The sequence below is a fragment of the Tyto alba genome, unplaced genomic scaffold (assembly GCF_018691265.1).
Source record: "Tyto alba isolate M040663 unplaced genomic scaffold, T.alba_DEE_v4.0 Super-Scaffold_45, whole genome shotgun sequence".
Classification (NCBI taxonomy): Eukaryota; Metazoa; Chordata; class Aves; order Strigiformes; family Tytonidae; genus Tyto; species Tyto alba.
Genome location: NW_024881321.1, coordinates 10,511,676 through 10,532,330, shown reverse-complemented (window position 1 = coordinate 10,532,330; position 20,655 = coordinate 10,511,676). Strand labels below are relative to the sequence as shown.

Below are 20,655 nucleotides of genomic sequence, written 5' to 3'. Positions count from 1 at the left end.
TAGATCATGGGATAGCTTTCAGATAAATTAAATGGATTTATACACTTTGAATTAATGATAAACTGGCAGACTTTGAAAACTTCAGAAGCCAATTTTCATCCACAATAATTGGCTGGTGGAGTTTGATTTCTGTAAGCATTTTAGAGAATCTTCTGAAATTGGTCTAGTGGTGGAAAAAAAATGTTGAAGAAGAGATGGAGTTCACTTTGGCTAATAATAAAATATCTGGGATCTTTTTTCACAAAATTAAAATAGATTATTAAAATAAACAGAAAGAAGTACATTTTCTATTGAGGCAGAAACTTTTCATTTGTGAATATACTTCACCACACAAAAAGTTCCTGTCAATGCAAATGTTATCTATGTTATCTAGTGAGAGATAATCATGGGCGGGAAAAAAAAAATGTTTCCCAAATATTTTTAAGTCAAATGTTGTGCAGTTTTGAGTTTGAAGAAATTGCTGTAAAGTGAAGATATGGATGTTTTGTCAGTTGTGGGATATGTCCTTAACAAAGACCCTTCTAGTCATTTGAAAATAGTTTCCAGCACAGACATGTACTGCACTGCTGCATTTCTGTTGGTTGAACTTAATTAAAGGACAGTATAGAATCACAGAAAAGTCTCCACTGAAAGTGACCTCTGGGGACCATTTTGTCCTACCCTCTACTGAAAGCAGAGACATAGATGAGGCTGTTCAGGACCCTGTTAGTATGAACTATTATTCTTAAAATGGGTGCAGCTACTAAGTGAGGTGTGATGCGTGAGTTAACGAGCAAGGAAAGCATTGCATTGCAGATGTGGCATTGATAACACATGTAGCCTGCTGAGTTATTAAAGACTGACTTCTATTAAAAGTACCAATCACTATTACACAGTTTGTCCTCTGCAATTGTTTTCAGTCACACCTGAACATAAGCTGAATTCAAAGTTACAATTTTCTAAACCAAAATATCCTAACATGGTATATTTGAATATATATGTAGGTATGTATGTAAATTGTGTGTATTAGCCCTGAGGGAAAATTATTCTATTTTTTCATGTGTATACAAAGTAGAAATATTTTTTTTAGCATATTCTTTCTAAGCACATTTATAGGAATAGGTTTTTCTTTCAACGTGCAAGTAATATTGGAAAATAAAAGAATCTGAAAAAACACTGGAAGAGTATGAATAAAAGTAATACTATTTTATAGGTCAGAGTTTATAATGAGTATTTTACAAGAAAGCTACAGGAAAAGTATTAAAATATAGTTAAGACTGTAAAACAGAAATGTTCTCCTTTTGATTGATAAGTAGAATTGATTGAGTAGCATTGTGTAGAACTGATTGTGTAGCATCACAGGAAAAATTCAACCTGCTTGTTACTGAAAGGCAGAAAAGCAATGGAAAAATCTGTATCTTAATGCAGCTATTATCAGAAGAGTAGAATGTTCCTTTAAAGTTAGAAACTTAAAGACTAATAACCCTTACAGTAAGGCTTCTTGTTTTCATCTCGGTAGGTTAACAATGTCTTTTAAAACCAGTACCAGTTATAACAGATTACAATATATTAAGGAATTAATCTTTTTGGAGACCTGACTATCTCAGTTGAAATGATGTGACATCAAAACCTTGAAACATTTCATGGACTCATCCTAAAATGTTTATCAACTACGTTGGTGAAAACATTAAAATAGGAATACTGCATGCATCAAGTGGAAAAATTTTCTTCTCAATTCAGTTGGAAAATGGTCATGGTAACATAAAAATAAAATTGTATTTCTGTTACATCCAAAATTAACATTAGGTTAAGAAACTGTTGTTTCTGTGTATATATAGAAAAGAATATATAAAAGGAAAGCAGAAATCTATTTAACTTTCAAAAACTCTTTAACATCGCTTCCATCTGCATGTAAAACACTTGCAATTTTTCTGACAGTTTTTTCATCTCTGACTTATTAGGAATAGTGGTGTGGTAATCCCAGCATTTTACTACTAAATTTTCAGTCTAAAAAGTACTGTGTAATTCTAGAAAATTAAATTTTAGAAAAGTGCATATTTCAGATCAGAAAAGATCTTCCATCATCTCTAGACAACAGTTGAAGTCATCCAGTTGATGAAGAGCTATAATGAAGTGTGGAAGCACTTCCAATAAGATTTCACAGATTGAGGCAGGGAGAAGTTTAATGTAAAAAAAAAAAAAAAAATAAGAGGCAATAAAAAGAAAAAGGAATGTTTTTGAGTTTAGACAATCAGCACAGAAGATACCAAAGACTGCAGCCCACTTTTGAAAATCTGGCCCTCTTTGTTATTCTGAAACTTTTTCCAGCAAATTGATCTGAGTCAGGAATGGATTTTATTAACTCTCTTAATCATGGGAGTGAAATTACTCAGCTGGTTGTGACTTTTGATATTGAACAACCATAAACTTTTCTTAATTAACTGAGTAATTTGGATTTATTTTCCCATGTTAGAAACAGCACCAAATAACAAACAAATATTTCTGAGTCATACATTTTTTGAGCTTCTGAGACCAAGCATCTCTCTTTCTAGAAACTGGAAATTTAAGCAACCAGTGGGAATTTGATAACTTTCTTCATTATCAGACTCTCAGTATGTGATGAGAGACATGTTTTCCCTATTCGTCCATTTGCAAAAAGCATATCTGGTCATATAGCTATAATGCTTATTTCAACTGGTTTGAAGTATCCTCAGGAAAAAACAAAACAAAACAAATCTCTAAACAAAAATGATATTTTGGAAGATAACCAAGAATACAAACAAAAAAGAGTTCTTGATGTGATCCCCAGATATGAACAGCATTACACTAGGAGAATGAATGTCACAGAACAGGTATCAAAAAAATGAGAGGGTTTATGGCAGCCCAGAAAACCATGAAAACTGCTGATGTTAGTAAGACTGAAGAAAAGGGCACAGTGAACACATGGTGGGCATTGTTTTCAGTGTCCTTAACTTTTGTTCTGTCTACTCAGTAAAACTACTCAGTTAGGTCACTGTTCTAATCTGTGTCCTAACAAAACTTAGCATTTCAGTTTGGGAGCTCTTTCGCTGCACAGGTTGCGTTCTTAGAGGAAAAGACACAACCACCAAAATGCTCTGGCCCCAGAGAACAGTCCTGCCACCTATGTCTATAAAAAGCTATGATACAAGGGTCACATTCAGGTTCTCTTTCATAGAGGCATGCCCTAGAGACTTCAGCTTTCTTTACAGTCTAACCTTTCCCACTATTCTTAAATATTAAAATTCCTTAGACCACTTGTCTACCCTCTCAGCAGTAAACTTAAATTGAACATGCTGAAATGCCAGTTTAAGATATTCAGTATTCTTTTAGTTTTGTTATTTAAAAACTGTCATTTCACAAGCATGGTTGCCCTCTCTTTAGTTTCTTGGCCACTCTTGTTTTAACAGTAGGATTTCTGTAAAATGAATCTTTAATTGGGTTTTCCCAGCTTTTCACAGTGCAAATGATCTTCATCACTCACCAAACAGAATTCCTCTTAAATTCCTCATACTGTCTCTCATATCACCCCTAAAGATAGATTTCATCTAAGAGCTAGGATTGCTGCCATGCTTTAAAGCACCCCTGTTAGCATTGTCTACAAAAAACTGTGCTACGAAGCTGCTTAGTATACCATAACTTTCCTGTTTCACTTCAGCTTTTGTCTCTCCCTCCAACCCACTCCACCTGGCTCATCTACCTGTTCAACCTTGTCAAAGGCCAGACTGTGAGTACTTCTGGGTAGAATGTACACTTTTTATTGTGTGTCTGATTTCTAGCTACCACAATGACGCTTTTTACCTTGATTTGGTTCTCTGTTTCAGTGTAATGGTGAGGTGGAACAACAGAAGAATTCTGCAGCTGGTCTCTTGTTCAAAAGAAGCCAACATGATGTCTTCAGGGCTCTATGACAGTTTGAAAAACAATGCCCATCAAAGCCAGAGATTACAGCCTGCAGATGTCCAACTGCAACAGATGGAATCCAACAATGAGTTATCTACTACCCCACTTGAAGCACCAGCTTAAAATTAAAAAAAAAAAAAAGCGCATTGTTTTGGTAGCCTTTGTTAGGTGTTCTTTCACATGTGATGAGTTAAAACAGGTTGGAAAGAATAATCTTTACTTAACAGCCATGCCAATTTAAGACATTCTATGAAATAAAAGTACCACTCTAGGAACTATCTGAATTTTGGCACAAAGCATAGCCATTTTTTGCATTTTTTGCTTCCGTAAATCCATTTTTTGCTTCTGTAAATCCATTGTCCATCCAGAATCTATTTCAATCTTTCTTATTGCATTTGTTTTCAGTAATTGTAACTCATTTAGGAGATACTATGGGAGCTTTTCCTACAAATTTATTGCAAAGAGTAAATAAATTAGCCACTGTAAAATCATGAGTATACTACTGGCTAGGCTAAGTAGCAATGTGTTTCAAGCTGAGCAAGCAGATGGCACTATTTTCATTCTTACTCATTTATTTTAAAGTATTTTGTTTGATATTTCTCAGGAAAAAAATGTTCTCTAATATACTGAGGGTAAAAATACAGCAGTCAAACATTTTAGGAAGGGGTTTAAAATTTTACAACAGCATTGTGATATATATACATGAAAAAATGCTGGTTTAAAACCAAGAAATCCTTCAATGTTTGCAAAATGTCTTTATGCAAAAGACAAAGCTGTGGACTTAACTAAAACTTTTCTGCCAAATGGTAAAACAAAATTCAGAATGCCACTATCATACTGAAATTGATGTGTTTTCACTTAAGCAAAATTTGATGTGAAAATCATAGCCGCTGTTCTAAGACGACTATTCTATAGTATAAAAAATCTTCAGTTATTCAATCTCTCATTCACTATGTAGTGTTGACTGATTATTAAATGTAAATGTAGTAAGCTGGTTACCAATTGAGCACTGAGTACCCCAACTAGTAAAATGTGTTTCTTAAATTGACACAAAATCCTTCTGGAAACATCATAAGAAAAGGCAAGGGAAAACAAAAAAATTATCTCCTCAGCAAGGTCAAATTAGACTCAACACAGACAGTCAAGGACACTCACCCAGTCACACCACTGAGTGTCAGAAAAATTCCCAAATCCACCACAGTCCTCTAGTAATTTTTGTTTCTTTTGTCACACTTCTCCAAGGTTAATGATTTTAGTGACAAGCCTTCGCATATGTACAGCCTTTCAAACCTTCATATGTCTCATATGTGCCATATATCCCACAGACAGATTTTATTCAACTGCCTGGCTTACATTTCCAGTCCTAAGGAAAGCACACAGGAAACTTACCATTTGTCCACCTGAGTTACTGTTTTCCAGATTCATTTGAACAAAAACATGGAGAACACTTTTAAAGATAATTTGAACAAGCTACTAAGAAGTAACTATTTTTCACAGAATACAAAAATGTTCAGATACAGGCTTGTAGACAACAGGTAATTTAGCAATATCCTTTTAAAATTATGGAATATACTCATCATGACTCTGAAGAAGAGACAAGCATCTTGTCACGCTGGTATCCCAGTTTAATAGCATACCTAGAAGCACTGATTTACAGAGGTTCAATATTGCTTCTGTGAAAGTAATAGTTACCAATTACTTTTCCAGTTATTATATATCCACTTTAGAAACTCAGAAATGTTGAAGGATATTTGTACCTTCACCACAAATTTCCAGGGTGGAGTGGGGGAGGGGGGAGGCGGTGAAGGAGAAAAACCTTCTTGTGTTGTTAATTTGGAAGGGATGGTGAAAATGAGGTGATAATTTTGTGTCCCAAACTCTACTTTCATAAGCTCACCTAGAGGTCTATATCACCTAAATGTCTGGTCACACCTGGCTTTATCATGAACAGAATAGGATTCTTCTGTAAGAAACCTGAGTTTGTACTTTTGAGATTTAAATTTTATATATTAATCTCAGTGCAGTGTGGGTTTTTTATTTATTTTTTGAGTCTATGAGTAAAATATTTATAAATTATTTAAAATTTGTATAAAGTCTAATGTGCATACATACAGGCACACTCGTATATATAAATCTATTTTTATAATCTTGATTTCCCATACGTTCATTTTTCATTAAAAATTCCCCTTCCCGTTAATGCCCAGTGAGTCATCTGTCTCACTGAGACAGTCCTTAATTCTTAAAATAACTCATGTAAATTTTCTAGTTATACTCACTTCAGGGCTTTAAATAGACAACACTTCATTTGGTTGTCCCACAGTAACTGAGGTGTGCTTATTTGCAAATACCATACATTTCCACTTTTTACTTTATTATGTTAAAAGAGCATTAGACCCTAAACTTCATTATGAACTGACATTAAAACCAAAAACAGGGTTACTGCTTACTGCTGTCCTGTCGATAATTATGTAGTAATTTATTTTCTCTATTATTATATCTGACAACTCTTCAATACAGATTTGTTCAACCATTCCAGTTAAGGAACATATTTTTTTCTTTGCCTGTTTGATGTTTTTTTTTCCCAGTGCAACCTGTCTTTTAAGCATCTGATAGAGATTTTTTTTCTTGATAAGTATTTCCACTAATCTGCTTGTTAGCTATCAGAAAAGCCAGATCCTGATGATATTTTAAATCTTCTGCACAATTCCAATTATACAATTCCCTGAAATAAGCATATATCCAGCATAACTTTTGGGCTCTTAAAGATCAAAATATTACTGCTTTGCCGTATTATCTACTATTTCTACATGATTTATATACAAGGATGTTTTCTTTGCTATATTTGCACTGAGTACTCTCTTTCTTCCATAATTCATTAGAAAATTCCTTTCATCACCATCATCTACAAGTAAGTTTTCCTAATTAGAAACATTTACTTTCAATGCTCTGGGTATACAACATGCTAAGAATTAGTCTTTCCAACATGTTGTTAATTAAGAAAACCATATGTGTGTGCAGACATGCATGTGTGTATGTATGCATGCAGTTCTTTCATATGTTTGCTCACAGGTCATGGAATGGTCCTGAACTAAAAGCTTACAGTTCACTAGTACTGAAAAAGAAGTAGATAATTTTGGAATACTACAAATTACTAACACTGTCAACACACATATGGAATTATTTATATGAGGTATACATTATTTATTATTGTCACATACACTATGTTTTTTCCTAGTGCTATTAACCTACTAAAAATCATGGTTTACTTTTATGTGTTAATAAAACATAACTATTCAGTATGATCTTTATCTTATACAAAGTATAGCTCAGTGTCATTTTCAGATGTATGGGCAACAGCATCATTTTATATGTTGAAGTATTTGGGAGTGAGGTTGACTCATATATTTTTAACTCCCTCCCCAGTCACCAAAGAGGAATAAACACCTTTAAAGGGCTATTCATACCATCTCAAAATAGGTATATTTTGACTGTCTGAGTGGATAAGGAACAGGCTGTAGATGTTGTCTACCTAGAATTTAGTAAAGCCTTTGACACTGTTTCCCCCAGCATTCTCCTGGAGAAACTGGCTGCTCATTGCTTGGATGGGCATACTCTTCACTGGGTAAAAACTGACTGGATGGTTGGGACCAGAGAGTGGTGGTGAATGGAGTTAAATCCAGTTAGTGGCTGGTCACAAGTGGTGTTCTCCAGGGCTCAGTACTGGGGCCAGTTCTGTTTAATTTCTTTATCTGTGATCTGGAAGAGGAGATGGAGTGCACCCTCAGTAAGTTTGCAGACAGCACCAAGTTGGGTGGGGGTGTTGATCTGCCTGAGAGAAGGAATCCTCCACAGAGGGATGTGGACAGGCTGGATTGATGGGCCAAGGCCAATTGTATGAGGGTCAACAAGGGTAAGTGCTGGGTCCTGCACTTGGATCACAACAACCCCATACAATGCTACAGGCTTGGGGAAGAGTGGCTGGAAAGCTGACTGGCAGAAAAGGACCTGGGGGTATTGGTTGACAGCCAGCTGAATATGAGCCAGCAGTGTGCTCAGGTAGCCAAGAAGGCCAACAGCATCCTGGCTTGTATCAGAAATAGTGTGGCCAGCAAGACTAGGGAAGCAATTATCCCCTTGTACTTGGCACTGGTGAGGGTGCACCTCGAATACTGTGTTCAGTTTTGGGGCCCTCACTGTAAGAAAGACATTGAGGGGCTGGAGTAAGTCCAGAGAAGAGCAATGAAGCTGGTGAAGGGTCTAGAGCACAAGTCTCATGAGGAGCAGAGGAAGGACCTGGGGTTGTTTAGCCTGAAGAAAGGAGGCTGAAGGAAGACCTTACTGCTTTCTACAACTACCTGGCAGGAGGTTGTAGTGAGGTGGGTGTCAGTCTTTTCTCCCAAGTAACAAATGATAAGACAAGTGGAAATGGCCTTAAGTCGTGACAGGGGAGGTTTAGATTGGATATTAGGAAAACTTTCTTCACTGAAAGGGTTGTCAAGCATTGGAAGCGGCTGCCCAGGGAAGTGGTTGATTCACCATCCCTGTAGATGTGGTGCTTAAGGACATGGTTTACTGCTGGACTTGGCATTGTTAGGTTAATGCCTGGACTTGAGTATAAAGGTCTTTTAAAACTTAAATGCTTCCATGATTCTATGAAAATAGGATGACACACCCTCTGAAGGTACCTATTTCCACTGACTTTGAAGGGGTCTAGACAGACATAGACCAGACATCTAACTTTAAGACATTAATCCTATTATTTGCTTATAGGTGAAAAGAGATCTGGATAAACTTTTTTACATACGGTCATAAAGTCATTGGTTGTGAAAAAGATAATTTGTCAGAGAAACATCTGTCAAACTTAGTTGGACAAGACTTAAGCTTCATGCAGCCCTTTCAATAACAGCTGAAAGACAGAAAAAAAAAAAAAAAAGTTAAATGATTATATGAATTATGTGAAAATGCTGATAATAGACACAAAGTCTGAAATAAAAGTGGAAGACGCATTGTTTAACTTTTAAAATAAATGGAAATTGTAATTTTAAAGTAAGTGGAAATAACCCACAAGACTGCAAGAAATAGGACTGCAAAAGTATTTGTAAAAAAAAATCTTTAAAAAAGAATTCCTAAACACTACCTTACTCATATCCATTATTTTAAAAATATTCCATGGTCAAAAAGCAAGACAGTAACAGCTGAATGTTGATCCAAATCAAGTTAATTGGGGAAAAACTTGCAAGAGGACATGGATGCTTTAAAAGCTGATATAATAATTTATCTAAGTCCTCTAGGTGATTTCTGGTGATTACTTTCCCTTATTTTTCAGAGTTACTGATTTCATTAAAACTTGCTACTCAGAATTGAAACCGAAGACAGTCATTTGCTTATTCAGCTCAGCCTTTGGGTCCCAACTCTGCCCCACTTATTCCTGAATCTTGAGAAACAAAAATAATAGCAACATTTTTTGCCCCTGTGTATGTTTAAAATGTCAAGAAAAAAAACTAATATATGATTGAAGACATTTATCTACAGTCTGTAAGAAAACAGATTTGCATAGGTGCCTTTCTTTTTGCATGTTTAGATGTAAAGGAAAAATGCACAGAGCAATGATAAATGTTAACTGATAATTGGGAAAGACACTATTGGAGTGGAGGAGGAGGGAAAGTAGAGGTTTGTGGTTTTGTTGTGGCCCAAACTGCCTTTAAAACACTGAGGGGGTTTTCTGTCCCACTCAGCAGGATATAGATGAACTACCGATGCTTTCTACAGTCCTACACTCTGGTAATGCTTTTCTGACACATGTCACTAGAGACTCTGGAATCAACAGAATGTTTGCAATTTCTCCCATTTTAGAGTCACAAGGGAAGTCATTATTCTGAAGAATATGAATAATTATTTTGTCGGGTCTTTTTAATGCTTTGAAAACTTGCATTTCCTGAGGTTTAGGGTTTTCTTTGACAGTTTATTGTCTTTTTTTTTTCCTTCCCTTTTGTTGTATATTTGCGTTGCTTTCAGTATTCAAGCAGAATGGCACAACAGGGTGTGCATTATGGTATTCTAGTGACATACTCTGGTGATTATTAGATAGAAAGCAGGGGACAGAATGTCAGCAACCTCCTAGACATTTCATTCTTAGTTCATAATCATAATTCATTCCCTAGAGTATTTTATCATGTCCATTAGCTTTTTTAAAAAGACACAGGATTAGAAGAAAAATACCTACAAAATGGAGATTATTTTTTTCAATTAGGCAAAATATGGTACTAGAAAAAATAAGCACTGATACTTTCAAAGTGATCATGATAATATTTTATAATTTCAGCAAATTTTTGGATGAATTATACATTCTAGTAGAATGTAATATTTTTCATTCTTAAACACTGTGAAAATGAGACAATATGCATCCACAAGAGATAAAAACTAACAGAAATCGTCTCAGCTTTTAGAAACAGTACATACTGAAATGAGGACCTGTCTTACTATACATGGGGAATAGGATCTGCCTTCCTCAGGCTACTACAGTTTCTTCCAGAATCTTCTATCAGAATCTGATCTTCAATATCAGGCTATCACATATGCCAAAATGGCCAGTATACTCACTCCCAAAAAAGAAAAACCTCCTTGTTCTGTAGGAAACAACATGAGTGAAGACTTTTTGGCTACTTCTACACTCTTGAATGCATCTGCTCCAAGAAGCCATCCCTGCCCCCAGGCTTAATGATGTAGTATCTCACGTCCACACTATTCAGTGCAGGGGAGCCTGCCATGCCCCCTTTATCTGTGTGGCCACCTCCAGATTTCACAGCACTTGGTCTTAGACTTTATTTGGGATCTGCACCCTCAGACGTTTTATTATAACTTTTGTTACTGTGGTTTTTTGAGCTCTCAGTGGCTGAAAAAATGTGGTGACTGTGCCACAGCTCAGCTGTTGTTTCTTTTCTTAGAACATGAAATGGTGGTGTTTTTCTCCAACCAAAGAAAATCAGGGGAAAGCTGACCCAAATGGACTTCTCCTTTGAAAAGACTTGCAAAAGTAATTATTCTAAGACATGTTTTAAATTAATGCAATGCAGTCATACAGTACCTCATGCATGTGTGTTCCTAAGTTTGCCTGAATACAGAAGTCAAATAGGCCTCTTATTTGCAATTATAAGTATATAAAAAATGAAACAGGAGAAATATCATGCCAAGATTTTCTTTTTTCCTGTGTTGGTACTTCTGACTGTCTATACCAGTATTTCTGAATTTCTTTTGACCATTGCATATAGTATAGCTATTTCTCAAAATATATACCGTGAGCACAGTTAAAAATCTATTTATCTGAGTCACAGTGCTTATTCTGTTCCCTACAGTCAGACTAAGAAGATCAAGTAGCATGATAAATGTAATGGTTTGCTGGTAGTAAGAAATGTTCAGTTTCTAACATACCACTTTCATTTTTCACATATTTGGAGGTTGATGTGGAAGATTTTGAAGACAGATGCCACCTAGGGATCTTACTAGCTCATTTTTAAAACACTGTATGTTTCTCAGATAACCACAATGCTGGTTGTCTGTTTACAAAAGCTTTTTTGACAAACTATTTTTTGTCGGAACTGGTACTTTTCAGTGGATTGTTCTGTTTTTCCCAAGCCCAATGTGGAATTTCTCTCTAAACCTTTTCTTGTGAAACTCTTCCGTGCTACTAGATGTGTTCATCCTACTTAAACAGCAGATCCTGTCTGACACTTAGGTCACAGCTTCAGCCTCCATGTCACTGGAATTATGCATCAGTTTTTCCCATCTGTATCCACAACTTTTTCCCTTATGAATAAAGTAGCTGAAGATATCATAAGCCACAATTTGGATGGCTATATACATAACTTAAGCACTTTTTATGGTGGTATGAATAGAGGCCTTCAACACCTATTTTAGGAGAAACTTAAATGTGTGATAAAATCAAAATTTATCTTCATTGACCTATTTAAGTGCTCTGAAGATTGATTAGAAGTGGTATTACTGTTCTTTATGCATGTCCAGAATGATTAATTTCCTTCACAGAATAAGTTCTCCTACAGAAATTGAATAGTTGGAAAGTGAACATTGTAATCCAAAATTATTCTAGAAATCTGGATTTTGTTTTTCCTGGAGATTTTAAAATAATTTTGACCTTCAGGCACAGCAAGTCTATGTATCAATTGTTTTAGGAACTAGAGCATTCCAGAAATTTGTCAATAAGAATGTTGAAAGATAAACTTTTGGCAGTCTTTATAAAAGCAATTTTAGACATACTAAAATGACTGTTTTCATTCTAAATCCTTCATGAATCAGAACTCCTGATTTAAAAACTCAATCTCTGTTCAATTGCTTGTTTTGATTCTTCTAAACCCAAAATATCATTTAATCATATAGTTATGAGATAATTTTTATTTCCCATTTTCCCTCAGCATGTCTTTAGTGCAAAATGCTTCAGCAAACTCAAGTTCTAAGTTTAGAGGAAATTAGGACTTCCACAGAGGTCAGGAAGATGTTCCTCATGAGGAACGCAGTGATAGTAAGTCCTGAAACTGTGGCAGTCTATTTGCACTGGGACAAATGAGTGTCATAACTAGTTGCTAACACCTAACCACACAACAACCCCTTCTTTACTTGCCTTTCCTCTGTCATTCCCTCACTTTACAACAAATACAGGAACCCTCAGGGACCTGTACTAGCAGGAATAAATTATCCCATTGGTGATGGGAGCAGGGCCTTGCCCACTGCTCTCTCTGTAAAGCTCACAAGAGGCATAGAACACACTTTTTTTTTTTTTTTTTTCCTTCTGTTACAGCCAAGGAATAAAGAAACAAAGAGTAGCCGGATGTGGGGTCAGGAAGAAAAAGGAATATTTTTATTTCCATATGGAAATAATTTAGTAATAAAGATATTACAATATTTTAAAGTTTCCGGTATCTGATGAATTGATGTATGTGACTTTTTTTCTTTACTTGTTATATATTTTTTTTCTTTCTAGTAAATTGTACTAACATAACTTTTTAAAATAATGGGATCTTCAGAAAATGCTTTCTTATAATACTTACATAAAAATAACCTAGTTTTAAGTATTTAACTTTGATTAAACGCATTGGTTTAGCTGCTAAAACTATTTTTCCTCTTAAGCCTTGAATTCCAAACATCTTTTGAATTTCCAGTGTTTAGCATGTATAGCACGTTGTTTTCCTGTTTAACATAAAATAAAACACATCTGCTTAAAACTACCATACCAAAGGACCCGATAGCAAATAATCAACAGTAAATTCTATTGACTATGACAGTACTATGACACTGGCTTGGGAAGCACATTCTCTTATAAAGTCTATATGAAAGGAAACATTTCGCATCCTGGTTTTAATTGTCTCAGATTTTCAGTCTCTTTTTGAAATTCTCCTTAACTTTCATTCTTTGATAAGACACTGGTAAATATAGATGGCAATAGCAAAACAAAAAATCCAAACAACCCCCTCCAGACATGTTCTTCCTTATGAAATTTGTTCCAATAAACATAAAATTTGACATATATACATGGATATCGTCCTATTTCAGAAAGAGAATATTTAACAACTGGATTCTCAAAAACAGAGACAAAAGACAGACTGATTAAGGAGCCTCTGGGTATCATCCCAGCTATTATCATATGTTCAGCTGCTGTCAATGAGTTTATCAGCATTTTGATGAAGTCACAAATAAATCCTCTATGAGATGTCTCTTGTAGATCTCTGACTGTTCTCTAACATCCTCTCACTGTCTACGCATTCCTTCACTGATTATATGGGGAATCTATGGTGACTACACTTACTTAAAATGTCTCAGTTTAGAGCTGAGAAGTACGTAGAGTTAATGAATATTCTAATAACTGTACGTCAGCAGGTGCAGAAAGATCCTGATAATTCCTTGGTAAGTTTAGCAGTTGTTCAGAAAGTTCTTTAGAGAAGACTTTTTTTGTTGCTGTTGTTTCTTTGTTTTGGAACACTAAGCAGTTAGCATATGTATATATCATTTATGTTCTTGTAACAAAGAACACCACTACATGAAATTGCCTGCAATCTTTCAAAAGCTATTAATAAATTATAAAATATTAGACTGATATTTGGTTTAAAGAAAGTATTCAGCAGCCAAATGGCATATGGTTTTCCATAATATCATGCTTAATGACTGGAATTACAGATTGCAGGTGTAAACAGAATATCCAATACAGCAATAAAAGTAATTAGATTGTTCATCTTTGAAAATACTCAGAGCACAGAGAAATAATGCAACACAGGGCAGGTCAAAATCTGCAAAGGCATTTTGGCACTAAATTCCCATAGATTCAAGAAGCAGATAAACACTCAAATATCTTTTAATACTTAAGTCATAGAATATTTAATAACATAGCTCAGGCTTGTAGTAGTCATTATTAAGATCCTGAGAAGCTTTTACTTGAACAAATTACAGTGATAATAAATAGGAAATTTATTTCCACAAACTAAGTAAAGACCTCATCAATCTGTAGAGGATAAAAGAATTCAATCTGCAATAAAGCCAGCTAATTCACCTGAGGAACAAAAAAACCCAAATCACAAACCAACATAAAGAAATGCAAACAGGCAAATTGATATTCATTAAAAAGTGGAGGAATAAAAAAAGCAGTGGTGTCTACAAATCTTTGTGGGTATTGAAGAACTCATGTGGGATCAATGCACAGAGACAGGATTGAGAAAGTTAACGGCCCAGACTAGAAGGGAAATACATGTGATCCATATGGCCATGGAGAAACTGCTTGTATGTCATGCTGCAAACATCTAAGCACTCTTATTCCATAAGTACTTAAAAAAGACTGAGTCTTTTCTAGACTTTTACAAAGGAACAGGAAAAAATAGTAGGGTCAGGAAAAGACAAAGGATGAGAAAAGATTAAAATATGAACAGTGTGTATCACTAGCTATTGTCTATACTTATTAGCTAGTGTTATCTACATATATATGTTTTAATATGCATTTGACACTGTATTTCAGACAAAAGAAGACAGACACTCTGAGGATGACAGAGTAGTACGGACTGGCTACATGTATAAAACATAACAAAAACATAACAGGAAAGAGTGAAAAGATCATATAGAATGATCCAAGAAATTATAACTGAACTATAAGGGATCAAACAGGAAAATTTTAATAAATTTACAGAAGAAATCTTCATCAGCTGTCAGATTCCAGTTCTCCATTAACTTCAGTGGTACTTGTAAGGTCTATCAGTTAGTACTGAATTTTCCTGTGTAGCTTACAAGAGCATCTGTTGGGGCTGAACAGATATTTAAGGTGAAACTCCATCTAATTTAATACACAAAATTTATTCATCTGGTTTTATCTGGTCATTTAAACACCCTCCATAGGAAAAAAAAAATAAATCAGAAATTAATTCAGCAGTTCTTCACTATGCATCCTAGGATAGGATGAATAGGCATCTGGAATTGCATATCTATCTCTGCACTGTCTATAAAGGATGTAAAGATAATGGATGTAGATTAGATTAGAATTCAGTTAACACAGGTGTATAGTGACACTGACACACTGTTCAGGATATCCACAGGAGGCTCACAGAACAGGGCCAATGATAGACCTTCAATCTTCTGGAGTGGCAGCAGAAGATGGGACAGGATACAGTCAGACATCCTAACTAGCACTAGGTGCCTCTGTATGGCAGCAAATCAGTCCCTAGATGCCTCAGGGGTCAGTTCAGCTACACAAAGATGACTAACACCACTTGAAATGCCCCAGCTGTTCAATACATCCACATGACACTGAAAATATGACAGCAGACCTATGAGCACTGTAAACCTATGTATGAGAAAATTAATCATGTTGCTGGTCAGCATGCTACATAAATTAACTTAGTGAAAATGTTCAGGGAGATACATTCAAATCTGCTTCTAAAGTAAATCATTGTAGCTCTGCTTGTTTCATGTATTTTATCAGCTGAATGTCAGTTGAAGACTGAGTACAGTTTAAATAATCTTGGAATGTGAAGCTATGGACTGTCAACCTTTTATAACTTTTAGTTTCATGAACACAGGCATACAAAAAAAAAGAAAAAAACAAACCTGTAAGTTATAAAGAGAAGCGAAGTTTTTACATTTGATATAACAGGAGGATATCAAAGTTGAAAGGGAAATATTTTACTGTGTATTTTCTGTCTTCACTAGACAACAAAAGATGTGTTTTGAGTAGTCAGTATAATCTAAGAGGAAATATGTAGCTCTCTTCCTTTATGAATTACAGCAGCAACATGTTACAGACACATGAATGACTCAGATTCATTTATGTTGTTAATGCTGTCATTTCTTAGTGTACAAGTACTCCTGAAAATAAATCTCTCTAGGGTCAGTCCTACAGCTTCAGATATTCAGAAGTTATGAAGAATCAATTGGTGACTTTTACAGACATTCCTCAAAGTCTTCAGTAACAAAATGAGGAATTGTAATCTCTGTGCCATAAATTACATTTTTCTTTTTAGGTCAGTCACAACAGTGTTCAAAAATTTCCCACAGAACACCTGTATTTTTGTATTCAGAAAAGTGTATCTGTTACTTTTGTGCAATATATAGGCTCAGCTGTATCACCAAACAGTAACACATATTTCTGGACTCCTTTGTAGTTTCAGTTCCAATTAGAAATATCATGTATCCATGGAAAACAGATCAGAAGTTTTCTACCCTTTCTGAAACATCATTCTCACTTTAAAATGGGTTTATTATTTTAGCAGTTTATACAGTCTGTCTTGAAATGAAAGACAATACTATGATGACAGTCAGGGATATGAACACAAGAAAATGTAAAGGAGTTTCTGCACTGATTATGAGTTTTCTAGCTATTATTTCAGGAAAGAGATCCTAGTTTCTCAATACTTCTTATTTGCTTTCATTGCAAATATGCATTTCAAGCTCAGCCTTGAATGTGGATTGTTTTCAATATTTGCAATCTAACACTGCTTTATATGATTTGTCATATACCTTCAGTTTTATAATTTCTCTTCATTGGCTATAAGATAAAACATTGCTTTCTATATTAGAGGTTGCAGAGGCTCTGACTCAGTCAGAGAGCGATAGTAATGACAGGAGAATTAAACCATTTCACAAGACTGATGACTGCATAGTAGTGAGGAAAGTGTAACACACACTATGGTTGGAAAAACATAACCCTGGGAAATAATACATCTCAGTTACTTTATGTACAATTTCCTCTTCTTACAATCACACGTTAAATTGGTTAGGCATTCATGTGTACACTATGTGAAGGACATGATAATGTTTTTTACTTCATGTGATTATTTTATTTCTGTTAAATTAGAATGATCATAGAAACATTTTAATTTATTTCCAGAAAGGTAGAATTCACTTTGCACTTTGTTTAGGCCGAAGTTTGCCCAAGCTTTGAATCTTGATTCCCAAATAATATTCTAATTGGCTCATTTTATATTACCTTGATTTTTTGTACTTTTATTCTTTTTGCAGTATTCTGAGAGTTAATAATGCCATAACTAGTTTAAGTTCTCACTTTTGAAGTTTCTGAATTTCTATGCAGAAAATTCTGTTCACTGCAGATGACAAAGCCATTAAAAACATTCTGCTGTACCCAATCCAGAACTGCTCTATGTGCAAGTTGAATACTAAAAGCACCATTAGGAACAGAGACAGAGAGTTACCAATCACTTATTGATGATTATGTAATTAATTAACTAGTTGCTTCACATTAACATTTTCCGTCTGAGTTTACATTTTCTGTTATGTATCCAAAAAACAAATATTTGTTGAACCGGAGGACCAATCTGAGTTGCTTTCTTAAGTACTTTCTAACCAAGGAGTTGCAGGAAACAAGAATCAAGCATTATGCAGCACATGGCTTTGGCCCGCATTCATGACTCACGATCATGCTGCATTTCTTGTACTGCAAAGGAACAGCACGTACTTTACCATGCACAAGAGACTACTGTCTTCATCCTGTGTTAAAGCTTCTTTCTCTTATTAGGGATAAAATGACCCTCAAATTATCTTAAGAGTCAAGGACATATCAAGAACAGAAATAAGCTTATGTATAAAAAAGTTTGGGTTTTGTCTCACGAAAAGAGTAGCTGATTGATGTATGTGTTTATTTCTGCTTCTTAAGACTCTACAAAATATATTACTGCATTCTTAACTAAGCCTCTTATCCACAGTGCTTTCTCTGGAAAACATTGGTAGCAAGGACATAGTAAAAGTTTTCAAAGGATAAATTCTTTCTATAAAAACTTGTGCCAGCAGGGTAAGCACCACAGATTTCCCTCAAACTTCTTTCCTATTGGTCTTACAAACAGATAACAGAAATACAATGTTGACTTTTCTGTTTATATCCCAGTGTTGCTACTTCAGAATTATGTAACTTGAGGAAAAAATCATTATTTGGGAGGGGGAAGCTATGTGTGTGGTGTAATATTACTTCCCAGACTGGTATTTCAAAAGTATTGTGAAGTGTAATTAATGTATTTTTACTTCTTTATGTAGAAAGGCTCTGTAATATTGATTAAAGGGAAAATAGAGCTTTATTCCAACACATTCTCACACAATCAGCCTTAGGAAATCTCTCAACACAGTAATACAACCAGATACATCAATGGCTGTCTAATTCTTCACTTTCAGGGCTGACTTGACATCAAGGAAAAGCTCCCTCTATAATAAACTGAAGTGTTTCCCCGCAACATTTACAAGCTCCTGAAAAAATTGCCTGAAGCCACAAAGGCTTAAGGTTTTTTGTCTAATAAACAATTTAAATAATCCTGTTAATTTATAAATCAATAAAAAATAACCAATGAAGAGTCCATTATGTAACTTTATGTAACTTTAAATGCTACTTTTTATGCCTTTTTAAACCAGTGCTATAATGTATTGTCTCCGTCAGACAGTTATGAATATACCTGTCCCTAAAAATCCCTACTAGCAAATGGAAGTCTAAGAGAAGGCAATGAATCTAACCACTCATGATGGAGGACTTATCAAAGTAACTATACGGATGGCAAGGGGTGGGGGGAATCTGATATATTAAAAATGCCTTTATTATTGCAACTTGGGGAAAAGGTCTTTTAGTCGAAGCACGCGGTTTTTAAATAAATAAAACCATATATGTTCAGATCAGTGGGCATGCTGTCAGCAAGCATCACTCATGAAGGCCCACTTACCTCAAACTGCCCATTTCTCTTCCAGCCACCTCTCATTTCTTGCTCACATTTCCACACAACATATTGCTATATTTGCATCAGATTCCCCTTCTTCATGCCTCTTGCTACACACATACTTCTTGTTAAGCTAAATGACATTCCTGGGCACAGGATGATATTACAAGGAGATAGACTGGGTAGCTCTGATTTCTTTTTTTGCCTCCTTCACTCAATAAAGATTAAATCAGAACGCTTTTTTTTGACTTCTTTTTTATTCTTTTCTTTAAATTAGAAGTACTCTTGAGATCACAATGTCAAAAAATTAAAAAGCTACAATTGCAACCAAGATAACTTCTCTGTATTGCACACTATCTTTCATAATTCTCTTTTCAAACAGCCTTCAGATGCTACTCGGAAGGGCATAGTTGTCACAATCACCCTGTGTCCTATCTACTATCCCATGTGCATATCTTAGATGCACTAGTGTGTGAAATGACGATAGGAGCCTTTGTTTAGACAACTAAACTGAGCCACTCATCAACGTACTCCAAGGTGTTCAGAGAGGTTTTCAGCTGACCAGCCATATCACTTGCAATGAAGTACAGAGATAATAAGGCCTAGAAACTATTTGGTGTATTGACTCAATTTTCAGTGACTGCCTCAAGTTCACTTTATGTCTCTAATCCAAAGCTGTAATTAAGAGAAAGTGCTAGATTTCCCCTTTCCAAGATATCCTGGGTTTGTGAAAAGGAGGTTCTCTGACTCTCATCCCTCTGCTGTGGCTTTGGAGAGGTACACAAGCATAGCATCCTTGGAATACCTTCATTGGCTTCTCAGACTCCATAATGCCCTGTCCTAAAGGCTGTATAAAGCCACGACACAGATCTCAATTATCAAAACAAAAATATAAGCAAAATACATATACTATTTTGTAGCTGATGTTTTTTGCTTCAGAGAATCCTCTTTTCATGTTGTGAACTGGTATCAGAGTGTCAGCATGTGCCACTAACATCTTTACGACGTATATGCACACTCACATTATAGACAGTGAAAATCATTAGATTCAGTTCGTGGTAGGGACTGTAATGGAAGTAGCTGTGATACTCTGTTATGAGACAGAGATTGATCCTTGTTCAGAATATCAGAGGAACTAAGGTGCTGGAAAAGCAGAAACACCGAAAGGAGAAAAATCATACAGATCCTTACCACATAGCAAACCTGGGATGAGTCCTGTGAAATCTAATAAAGCTACAGTAGTGTTGCATTGCAGAGAACAATTCTGAATCAGTATTTCACAAACGAGAAGGGTTATAGGTAACAGAACTGAACACATAAAATGCTCATGTAAAGGAACTGGTTTATGCTACTTCCAATTGTTTTGCTTACTCCCTGAAAGCCATTTCAGAGTAGGCATGAGAACATGATTCCTTTGTGCGATTTATTTCTTCTGAAAAGCTGAAGTCAAAACCTTTCACACCCACCTGTGAAAACCATGACTGGTATGCCACTTTTATTTCTATTGGCTAATCTATTCTAAAGCCATCTCTAAAATATTACAATGTCAACAGCACAGGAT

At 35.3% G+C, this 20,655-nt stretch overlaps 1 long non-coding RNA gene across 1 annotated transcript in view; it reads right to left on the bottom strand.

Moving 5' to 3' along the window:
- The window catches only part of LOC116965773, a 91,520-nt gene that overhangs the window by 22,619 nt on the left and 48,246 nt on the right, over positions 1–20,655 (bottom strand). Inside the window, exon 2 of the long non-coding RNA XR_004409642.2 lies at positions 3,799–3,963. This is a non-coding gene — a long non-coding RNA (uncharacterized LOC116965773). The remainder of the gene's footprint in view (positions 1–3,798; positions 3,964–20,655) is intronic.